Source organism: Corvus moneduloides, chromosome 2 (assembly GCF_009650955.1).
Source record: "Corvus moneduloides isolate bCorMon1 chromosome 2, bCorMon1.pri, whole genome shotgun sequence".
Classification (NCBI taxonomy): Eukaryota; Metazoa; Chordata; class Aves; order Passeriformes; family Corvidae; genus Corvus; species Corvus moneduloides.
Window position 1 is genome coordinate 59,207,127 of NC_045477.1, and position 11,840 is coordinate 59,218,966.

The window sequence follows — 11,840 nt, forward strand, 5'->3', positions numbered from 1 at the left end:
CACATAGCTCTATTTGGTACAGGCTCCCCTGCAGTAGCACTCTTATTTCAGCAAAAGCAGTACAGAAATGATTCACATTCCTGGGTAATTTCCTTCTGTGCTGTTGCACAAAAGAGGGAAGGGGAATTCATTTTCCTTTGCAGCTACCAATGCCTGAGACCAATGAACTTAAAACAAAGATATTTTTTGCTTCTTCTCTTTCTCTCTTTTCCCTCCTGTAGTGTAATAAAAGAAATCGTATTTGTGCAAATAAACAGCATATTGCTATAACATTTTCCCAGTTCAAAGCTTTTTCTCAGAGTGCTTTTTTTTCCCCCTGTGAAGATCTACAGGATTATTCGGGTGTATTAGAGACCCCCTCAGAATTCCTGTATGTGGACTACAGTAATGGGTTCAACATAAACCAAAGAAAATTCTAAGTATGCAGGAAATATTTTAGTGAATTCTCCAAAAACAAAGTCTCTTCTAAATAGAAAGTTACTAAGGTCTCAACAAAATAACTTTTACAAATCAATATATTCATTTTTTCTGAATTCACACTTGTTTAACATCTGAGTGTATTTTTCTGTTTTTACTTGAATGCACAGATCATATGTTAATATTTGATTTATGTTAATAAAGATGGTATTTGGATGATAGTGAAAAAGGAAAAGAGGAACCAACATAAAAAGAAAAACGCTGCAGGGGAAACAAAAGATCAAGAGGGTTGGATCAATTTCTTGTTAAGTTCTTCAGGAGCATTTCCACTGATTTCACTGAGTTTAGCTCTTGTCCTTAGTGGAAAAAAAGATAGTGAGGTTCATTAGCAGCTTTTATTAAATAAGACTTGTTACCATAAAAAGTACAGTCCCACCTTCCAAAGAGCTATGTGGAAAGAGAAGACAGGTATTACTTAAAGGTTGTTGGGGGGTTTTTGTTGTTTGGGATTTTGTTTGTTGGGTGGGTTTTTTGTTTTTGGTTTTTTTGTTTGTTTGTTTTGTTTATTTGTTTCTTTGATTGGTTATTTGCATGTTTGTTTTGTTTTGATTTGTTTTAATGCAAATACTTTGAAACCAAAGCTCTTTTTTGTCAGAATTGCAGGAATGCCTCTGGTGTGGAAGGTTTATTTACCTGGGTCAGAAAAAGAGGCTATGAAGTTCCCATGAGCTGAAGGAAAGGCACAAAATCCTGTTTCAATCTCCTGGACCTGGTTTCATAGTTAATATGTTCCCTGACACATTCCTTCATGATGAACATGGGTGTGGGTATGATCTGGAGCGGCCCTGAGTGCAGAGGACAGATGAGCCGTTCCATTCGCAGGAAGAGAGCTTAGCTGCAGGGATGCCGACTTTGAGTTGTCACTTCCCCTCATGGCCAGAGGAAAGACAGCTTGACTCATTTCATACACTAGTATAGACATGCCCTGTGAGTTCTGAAAACTAAATGTTTTACCACTTAGTTGGCTTTTCTGCATTCTTGCTGCCAAAACTCCTGCCTGTTTTTAAATTGGCATAACATTAATCATTTCAACACAGCAAATGCTTCGCCAGGACTGAAGGTAGTGTCCCCTGACACAGCACTGATTATTTATTTTAAACCTTTTTCAGCATCTCTTCTTCTGTCTTCTGTTATGTCAGCCCTTTACAGTGTCATTTTTCTAATAAATTAATTTATTATTTTGAATTCACAGAAGTAAAATATGAATAAGGTAGAATGAAGCAGACAAACAAACAACCAAGAAAGGATGAAAATTGAAAATTGTTTGGGAATACATTTTGAAGTAAATGGATTTTAAAATACCCTCTTGCTTGTAGTGTTGCTTGGAAAGGAGTGACAACCACAATATCTCAAAAAATACAGAACAATTCATGCTGCAAAATAATAGTGGAGTTTTTACATCTTCTAGATTCATGGGTGAAAGGGGGATCTGCATGATGGGAAGTTTCAGGGTGTGGAGAGAGGGACTCTGACCTGATATTATGACCCAGATTACATGGTGAGATGTCAAAATGTAGAGAGTGTAACTACTTGGCTTTTGGCTTGAGGTTTACAACATGAAGACCTCAGAGACAAGGATTTCTTCTGGCTTTAGAGTAATTTTCCCTTTGTCTTTGGCTACAGCATCCACATATTCCTTTGATTAAGTGAGAAGTGAACATCAAATGCTGGGGAGAAAGAAGCATTGCCATGCAGCTTTTGGAGTTGAGCTGAGATTCCCCATACAAAAACCTCTGCAAGGCTGAACTCCAGCAACTGTCCTGCTTTGAGAGTGTGGGTCCGATGTTGGCTGTTACCTGTAATTTAGACTGCAGATGTCAAGATAATGTGTTTCTAGGTGGAGTAAGAAAAAGAGGCGTGGGTGGGTTACCAGATAGGTGATACCTGATTTAGTTATTAAATTTGGAAATAATTAATATTATTTCTTTTATTTTAAGGTTGTTGAAAAAGAAGTTTAGATTTTTTAGGGTCTCCCAGAGGTAATGAGACTAATTCCAGTGTGTGTTGTACACTCTGTATTTTAGAATTAAGCTATAAGGAATGGGTACCTTAATATCATAGCCAACTAATCAGTAAATTTTATAGGAATTCTGAATGGTGCTCACTAAGTCCACATTTCAGCAGCCTGCTCCCATTCAAAAACATTCTGAGGGTGAAAGGTGCCAAGCACCTACTTTTGTCTTCTTGACTTAACCCTATTCCTCAAAACCTTGGCTTTAGGTAGATAAATACACGCTGCAGTTTTGTAAGGCATTGATCCAGTGCACTGCTGGATGACCTTGGCTCCCATGGGAGTCAGGGGTCCTGTACATACAGCACGGCACTAATGCCCATGAGTAGTCTGATTACAGAGAAATACAAAGACGATGGCATCAGCCCCATAGAGCCCCTTGACTCCACAGGGATAGAGAGCATTGGGTCCCTTGGAGGAATCAGCCCTGAAGACCTGGAATTGTTCATATTGCCACTGACATACTCTGGCTATACTGAGGAAAGGAAGGGAGAAAGGAAGGGAGGAAGGAAGGGAGGGAGGAAGGGAGGGAGGGAGGGAGGAAGGAAGGAAGGAAGGAAAGAAGGAAGGAAGGGAGGGAGGGAGGGAGGGAAGGAAGGAAGGAGAAAGGAAGGGAGGGAAGGAATTCGGAAGGAATTCGGAAGGAATTCGAAAGGAATTCGGAAGGAAGGAAGGAATTCGGAAGGAATTCGGAAGGAATTCGGAAGGAAGGAAGGAAGGAAGGAAGGAAGGAAGGAAGGAAGGCAGGCTCAGGGCTTCAGAACATCCTGGTGATAGAAGAAAGGACTGTCTATTGCCTATTCCCCCCAAAGGGAATAAGGCTGCAGAAAGGTTGTAAAGCTGCCATCCTCTTGCAGCAGCTAAAGCAACAGCTGTGCAATCCAGCTCAGACAAGCGTTCTCAGGTCCCATTTCAAGGGAAACAGACAATGATAAATTGAATGAAGCAGGTGAATTGGTGAGAGAGAGTGATCGTAGAAACAACATGCAGTGGGGCAGAATAGTCCTGCAGCTGTCTCTGCTTTGTCTCCTTTTTCCAGCAGCTGCACTTGAGGAAGGATGGGACTTAGGTCTCAGTAGAGATGGTAAAGGCTGAGCATTATTTTTCATTAATGTTTTTAAACTCCTTTCTCTCTTTTTTTTTATTTTTTTAGTTGACCTGAGCCTCAAATTCTCAATGATCTTTTTAATATCTGAGGAAAATAAGCAAAGCACTTATATCAGTATAAATGAAAGCCATTTCTTTGGATTTTTGTTTCTTTTTTGTAAGTATTATTTTATAATTTAATTTCTCTTTTAATCCTGCTTTGTTTCACTTGGCAGCTGCAGCAATAGTTTCTAGCTTCTGGCAAGGAAAACAGATGAGCAAATATTCTCTGTCTTGAAGTTAAATGCATTGCTGCAGCAACAGGCCTCTCCAGCTTTCCAGCTACCATGAATCCTGAGCCTACTCTTAAACTGGTAAGTCAGCAGCCATGCCAGCACAACACATTGCCAGAATTGTTCAGTCAGGCCAGTCTATATTGATTTATTTTAAAATGTATTCAGCATTAGTTCCTCTGTTTTCTGTCAGTTAGCGATACTGTCACTGCTTTGATTCACCGCCCCTTCTACTGCAAATCGTATGAACACATTATCAAGCGGCCAGTGCACCTTGGATTTGAAGCTGACAATACAGGATCAATGTCCCCGGGGTTCAACCCTGAATTTCAATAATTCAATTAAATTCCCTGAATACTGGATTCAGCTCAGATCGATTCCACATTGCTTGCATGTTCACGTACAAGGCATCCTCCACAGAGAACCTGCATATAGTCCCCTTGTTGGTGTATAACAAAGGGAAAAGGGAAGATATTGAACTGGAGGAAAGATAATCAAGCATTGAACCTGCTAAGCCTAACAGTAAAAAACTGTTCTCCAGAATTCTGCAGCAGCAGAAGCCACTGGAGGATAAAGTATGTAAAATTGGGGTCCTATTAAAAATGTATAAACATATCCAGGATTAGGTTTTAAAGCTATTGCTACAGGTATGAAATGAGCTTAACTTAGAACTCCTGGGTTCCCTCTAGGCTCATTTACAGCTAACCAAGGGAAAAAATAAACTATTTTATTGCTTGAATAATTCTATGCTACCTATAACAGTAGTTAATAGTTAATAAGGATTTATGCCTCTCATAACTGAAAGGTGTATCTAGTTTCTACAAGTGGGTATATGCAGATGCTAGAAATTCATCACCCATACTTTGTTCACAAACAATATAGAAAGAAGGAAGAAGAAAGAAAGAGTCTTTGCAAGCCACATATTTGTGACTAGATAGAAGGACTCTTTAAAGAATGCCCAATCTTCTAGGCCCAGCTCGAGACATCTCTGGAGCTGTTCCTTTGGATACAAAACCCTACAATACAGTACCCTCCATCATGCATGGTGCCCTGTGTGAATAGTTATTCAGGGCAGGTGTAGGTGTAACAACCTCCCTCCCACCTAGCAGCAGCTGCAAAGCTATAACTTCAGGATGTGCTGACTAGTGATAAATGCTCCTCCTTAATCTGCCTCTGGAAGTTTCTTGGGACCCTCATTAGTTCTTGGTGGATGTTTGTACAACACCCAGAATGAGAAATTATGGTTTTATTTTAAGCTGCTGCCCTTGTGTAATGGAAGAAGGTAAAATAGCAGTAATTGATAGCAATAACACCGTGAAATCAACTTTTCAAACAACAGGGTGTCTGCCATGACTAGATGTTCTATATATTTAGGAGAGGACATTTGTCCTTGTGGTCTAATTCACAGGCAATTTTTCATTGACCACTAAGGGACAAGTCAGTCCTCTTTAAAAAATTTTACTGGGAACTCAATTAAGAACAAATTCCAATTGTTTCTTATTGAGCATTATTATTATTGAACATTTAAGCAAAACATCAAATAAGGTTCTGTGATAAATGGTCCATATAGAACATTACATAAAAATAATACCCTGGAAAGTACTCATTTGTATATGTGTTTCAGTATCAATAGCCAGCCCTAGAATAGCCAGCAACAGAAACAAAAGATCACTTTAATTTTAAAGGAGAAATTCCTTTTTCTGTATAAACTACAGCTGTTTCAATTTCATAGGTTAGGTTCCTTCATGACAATTCTATTTCTTATTAATTTATTTGTTACAGTAGCAGTCAGAGACCCATTCTGAGCTATTTCCAAAACACTCAGAAACCCCCCAAAATTATTTTTGTGAAACATGAATGAGGATCAATGAAAGCTGTAAAGGATAGAGGTTGGAGTGCATACCATTCCGAGATGGGTAAAACCATCTACATTAAAAAAAAATTAACAATGTTGGGTAAAAATTAATTGTATAATAATTTCAGCTTAAAATTTTATTAACATGATAAAGGGGAGTAGGATAAAAAGATGGCTTTTTTTTCCTTTTCAAAATAGTAAATACTTATTTTTCAAAAATACAGTCTGATTTCTACCTTGGGAAAGTAGTCACAATTTTTTATAAAGCCTTATTCCTTTTGTTGACATCTTCTCAAACCAGAGTGAAATTTTCATTGACAATATCTCTAGGGACACCATTTTAATATCTTTTGACAGTGAGGACCTTCCCTCTGACTAGCTGGCTTATGTAGGATAAGCATCCCTTCTATACCCTCATTCACCCTACAGGTTTTTTTTTCATTTCAATCACTCGTTCACTCGTGCAGGGACTTTTTAAAATTTGTGTCTCTTCTTATTTGCATCCCACAAACTGAATTGTAATATTAATGCTAGTAATAGTACTTGTTTGAATACAATTTCAGGATCAGTCCCCTACTATACCCGTGCAGTGATGGTTCATTATACAAATATGCTTGTGACACAGAGTGTTGTCCTTTGTGGCTGAAGCAGAGCTAATCCAATTAATTTGTTCATGAAAGACAAGCTGGTTTTAAAACAGGGTCTAGCACAAAGAGGAAAGGACAGTTTTTTATTAACTTTCTCCCTTCTCTCAAGACATATTTATTGCTTTCTGCTCAAGCAGAAATAATAAAAGCCTAAGAGTACAACCACTTGCAAGAAAAATCTTTCAGCTCTTGTGCATGCAAATAGATTGGACTTTTGATTGAAAATAGTCTATGCATTTCTTAAGGCTTAAACTTTAAAATGCCTAATTTGGAAAGATACCAGTATGTGCAAAAGAGTGATTTTCATAATACATGGCAGCAACATTATTAATTAAAGCAGAGGACACTGCAAGGATATGTCAAAGCAAAATAACCTTCAGCTAGCAGAAACAGACTGAACTATAGGTCACTTTTATTGTGTTATAGAGGCAGACACTGTTTTTCACATTGTGTTACCAGAGATACCAGTGAGATACTCAAGGCAGGTTTTTGCTAAAAAGAGAGACCACCTAGAAATCCTCAGTAGTCATATATAGAAATTATGTGATGAATCAAGGATATTTTCTCTTACTCCTTTATAAAAACTCTTACCAGTGATGGCCTTTATGTGTCTCTGAAATAAAAGTTGAACACAGCAAAATGGAGTGAAAGGGTGAGCGTGCATTTACACAGCACAAAGAGAAAACATGTATTAGATATTTTTCTGCTGGGAGATCTGTGAAGTTGAGTTGCAGGCTCACAGTCATGGAAGATACTCCCTTTCTGGGTGCTGAGCATGTACTCTGACTGTGCTGAAAACCTCCAGGAGGGTGCTGTTAATGAAAGCTCTTTTTCTTGGTCCTAAAAATAAAGACATATTTATATGAGTATCTAAAAGAAAGTTCTTTCTCTCTGTGTTATGACACTAATAGTCATTAGCAGGTTTGAAAAGCTTTACACACGCTAGTAAGGTAGCATGTACCAGCTGCCTCAGTATATACTAAGTCAGGAGTTGGAACAGTGCTCTCAAAAGTATTATTGCATTGAGAGATGGGGTCATGCTCAGAGAGTTTTATTGTCTGTCTAAAATACCTGCTTTGAGAAGTATTTGTCCAGTTATGAGCAAACTGGTTTCTCTAAGACTTTTCCTCCTTGACCTTTATATATTGCAGCTATAAACAGGACAGAGCTTCACCTGGCTTTATTTGCCATGGGTACACTGATGCTCAAATACTTAGAAAACTTTCATCAGGCAGAATATGCACTTCTATTGAGAACACATTTCTGTCACACAAACAGGCTGTCCTGAGTTGTTCTGTGGTACTGACTCATAATGCAGTCCAGTCTGGAATGGTGCTAATTAGCAGCTGCTGAAAACATTGTTTGGCTGATACATGCTTTCAGGGAAAGTGCTTGCAAATCCATGGTGCAGCCTGCAGTGTGCAGGGTTCTGCTGTCTGGAGTATGATTTGGAGTCAGGTTGTTTTGTTATTATGAGCTTTTGACCCATATTAGGTACGTTAGTAAATATCATCAAAGATAATCCAATTGAAATATTCTTGTAGACTATTATGCGGATAGTCCAAATCTTCTTGATTTGGAGATAATAACAGAAAAATAAAACTTTAGAGATCATTAGATTGCCTATATCTGGGCATGATACTCTGATTTAGGAAATAAAAGGAAACAAGATAACATTCCCACAATAAAATGATGATTTAATCTCTCTGTGGAATATGAAAGTATTTACATTTTTTCACAAGTTGTAACCAGAAACAGTGCAACAACATGGAAGCTGAGAGATGCATCAGATACACAAGCCTCTGACTTGTCTCTTTGTGATGGTGCCACTTTTACTTGGTGACTGCCTGTTGATTGAGAAGACCCAATCATCAGAAGCTGCTCACCTATTACAGGTGGGCATTGCTACACATCTTGTAGGGGGCCACCTCTTATGGGGATCCCTTCAATACCTATGCATATTTTCTCTCGCTTGGCTGAGCTCAATGTGTTTTGGATGAAGTGCTTGGAAGTGACAATGCTGCACTTCCTGTGCAAAATGTTTATCCAACCCTATATCAACCCTGTGTAGACTCAGTCCTGCACGTGATTCTTTCCCCTTGTGCTCTGACCTGTGTCACTTGCTTTTCACTTGCACTGCTGGCTGAAGGTCCTTGACCACAGGTTGGACATTAATTTTCTCAGTGCCTCAACAACAGCAAAGCTTGTCCAAAACTGTACAGCAATCCATTTTCCAACACATGTGTCCCCTTCCCTCCTTCTGTGGCCAGGTTGTGCTTAAAACTATTTCCTCTGCTACTAGCCTTGTTTAGAACTGCAAAGATGAACACTGAGGTGCAAAAAGTCGAGAAATGTTTAAATGGTTATCCTAGGGTGCATCATCAGCATCAGTGAGATAATCTTATTTTATATTTCAAGGGAAGTACTTTCCTCTTGGTTCATTGCATGCATCTTTCCTCCCTCTTTTTTTATTTTTTTCATCTATAACAGCATCTTCGATCACTGAGGTACAGACTTGTGTGAGCATCTCTTCTGTAAATACTTTTTCCTGCATCTACGAGTTTGGGTGGAGAGAAGAATATATTTTACGAAAGGTACGGCCTTCAAGTAACAGAGGTTCCAACATGCTGCAAAATAAATTACCAATTGATAGCTTTATCTGTTAAAAATCATTTATTACTACTCTAAATTTGTCTAGATAAATTTCTCACCAGTGGAAGATGTTTTATCATTGTTTGCTAGCCAGAAGTTTTTCCCTGACATACACAGTGATCAAACCAACTCATAATGTTTCCCATGTACATTAACAGGACTCAGCACTAGGCTCCTAGAAAAAGTGAGATTTTCCAGGTCTTAGGTAACTCTTTTATATTTTCACTGAACATTTCCAATTTATAAACATCCTCTTTTGCAGACAAGAAAGTTTTTATAAATTTTTTTTGCTATTCTATTATAATTATTATTGTTGTTGGTTATATACAGTGGAATAAATAGTTTGTACCTCCTCTCAGTATTACTTTTTATTTCTGAATATAACTACATCTTGACTTTTTATGTATTCTGTCATACCAGGAGGTCATGCTGGAAACACTGCCTATCTATCACTACGAAAGCAGCACTTTTTCAAAAAAACATTCCTTCCTTCAACTCTGACCTAAATTCCATTTCCAAAGATGCTTGTCCTTAAATGTAATTGTTTTAGAAAGCATGATGCTCAGATGGTCTCATCTTGCTAAGTGAACTTGATTGTTCTGTCGAATTGACCTGTCCTTATCCTAATATACCACTTTACTGGTTTTGTGTAATCTATAGACCTTAACATTAATGATATTTTCTTCCAGATCATTGATAACAATATTGACTGGTGTGGAGGCAAGAAGAGATCATGGTGAAATCTCACTAAAATCATTCCTACTAGGTGATGATTATCAGACAATTTTAATTCATTGAATATATACCACAAAGAATTTTTTTTTAATATACCAAATTTATTATTCAAAATGTGATGAACTTCTGGGTCAGATGATGTACTCATAGATGGCTTTGGCAGCCATATTTGTGATCTCAACACGACACAGCTCCTATCGGTGAGATCTGTTTCCAATTAAGGCCTACTGATTAGCATTGAAGATACTATGATTTCTTTTCCATCCTGCGTGTACAGTATATTCACCCATCTATTAATGTGCCCCAGTATGTCTTTTTGGGGTTATGCCTCAGCTCCAAGAAGCTGATTCTAGGTTGATATCACTTCCCCTTAAGTAAGTTTTCGGGGATCAAGCTGTAACATGGAACAAAATTTCAGGGGAGAAATAGAGTGTGAGGGGAAGTAAGAACTGGGTAGAAGGGTTACATGACAGTGTATCCAGCACTCTGCTTTATTTTAGTTTCACTCCTTGGTGAGTTGTTTTGTTTGTTTGCTTTGTTATGGATTTCTTTGGTTGGTGGGAATTTTTTCCCTTGTTAAATGCTTTGTGGCTCTGGTGCACTAAAACTGGGACATCTGTGGCATTTCAGGATTTTTTTCAATAATTTTTCTAATTTTCAGTATCCCACAAGTGTAGGTACATTAGTATATGTGAATAGTAACCAGCATATAAGGGAGTAATTTTTTTGAGGTACTACTGTGAGCTATATCATAGAGGTTTCGTAGCTTAGTGAAAGCATTTAATGTTTCTGCATAATTTTTACACCTCCCCACCCCCAATTAGCACTAAATATTACAGGCTCCTGTAGGTTTTTTGTAGTAAAGAATCTACAAGAAGACTGAATTAGAGTAATATTTTAGAAATTTATTATAGATGCTTTACTGTTGGCTCAGTACAAACACTCAGTTTTAAAGACTTTTTCTTCCCTTCCCCCTCCCCCCCATCCTCCCAACTCTTGATAATCTGGCCCCAGACAGCACCTCAAAATAATGTTTTTGGCTTAGGAAAGCCAAGAGTCACATATTGCTGGAGTCTGAGAAAGCATCATTGTATGCTTGACCTGTTTTACTCCTTTCTATTGGCATCTGTTGCTGGCCATTGTTGGAGATGGACTGTTGGGTACTTGGCTTAACCCAGTTTATTGTTCTTGTGGTCTCCATTGCTCCAATAATTAATATATATTCTTTACAGATACTAGCATATTAACTTCAAATTTGCTGTATAAGATTTTAAACCTTGACCATTCATGCTAAACACAGCACTACATCACTAAGGTAAATGGCTTCATGTTGCATGTTTTCCCTTTTTCTGTTGCTACAGATGCAGTGTTCATTAAATACAGAAACACCCTGTTTTTATATTGTATGTTTCAGAAATCCATCTAACCTCAAATACACTCAAATTCTCTTCATGTTTCTGGCATGCAGAATGGCTGTCATTTGTTCCATATGTATATTTTCAGAGAACAACAAAGTTGTTTTGGGAAAAAAAGAACAACATAAAAGGTAGAAGGAAATTATAGAAGGTATTAATTTATATTAATGGAATGTATCATTAGCTGTTAAGTTTGTTAGAATGCAACCTGAATAAAACATATGCTATGGAGTTAAAAGCGGTAGTACTTATTATACTGCTTTTACCATCCTTCAAAGTCTATGGTTTTGTTCAGTTTAAGTTACTTGCTGGTGGATGTATATATGAGTGCACTGATACCCTTAGGCCCAAGGCTTGAGAGCACTTCCGTGTGCCACCTAGTGAGACAATTTTCATGAAATTCAAGTCACCAAATAACAGACTTTGATAAGAGTCAGATGAAGAAAGTCTTCAACTTGGCTGGTTGTTTTTTGTTTTTTTCCCAGTAGCAGTAGGCCCATCTGATAGAGGTCACTGTTCTTGTGCTATAGTCATCTGAAAACTGAAGCAAATTTAGTATAATTTAAATAGATTTAAAATGGAATAAAACAAATAATCTATCTTCTGTTTCCTACGTCACTTGGTTGGTGATATCCAAGACATCAAGATACAAACACACTTAGCAGGAAA

At 37.8% G+C, this 11,840-nt stretch overlaps 1 long non-coding RNA gene across 1 annotated transcript in view; it reads left to right on the plus strand.

Annotated features, from left to right (window-relative positions):
* LOC116439824 overlaps window positions 1-10,692 on the plus strand; it is a 28,610-nt gene extending 17,918 nt beyond the window's left edge. The window contains exons 2-5 of the long non-coding RNA XR_004238291.1: window positions 1,670-1,759; window positions 3,811-3,948; window positions 8,112-8,264; window positions 8,860-10,692. This is a non-coding gene — a long non-coding RNA (uncharacterized LOC116439824). The remainder of the gene's footprint in view (window positions 1-1,669; window positions 1,760-3,810; window positions 3,949-8,111; window positions 8,265-8,859) is intronic.
* The last annotated feature ends 1,148 nt before the right edge of the window (window positions 10,693-11,840 follow it).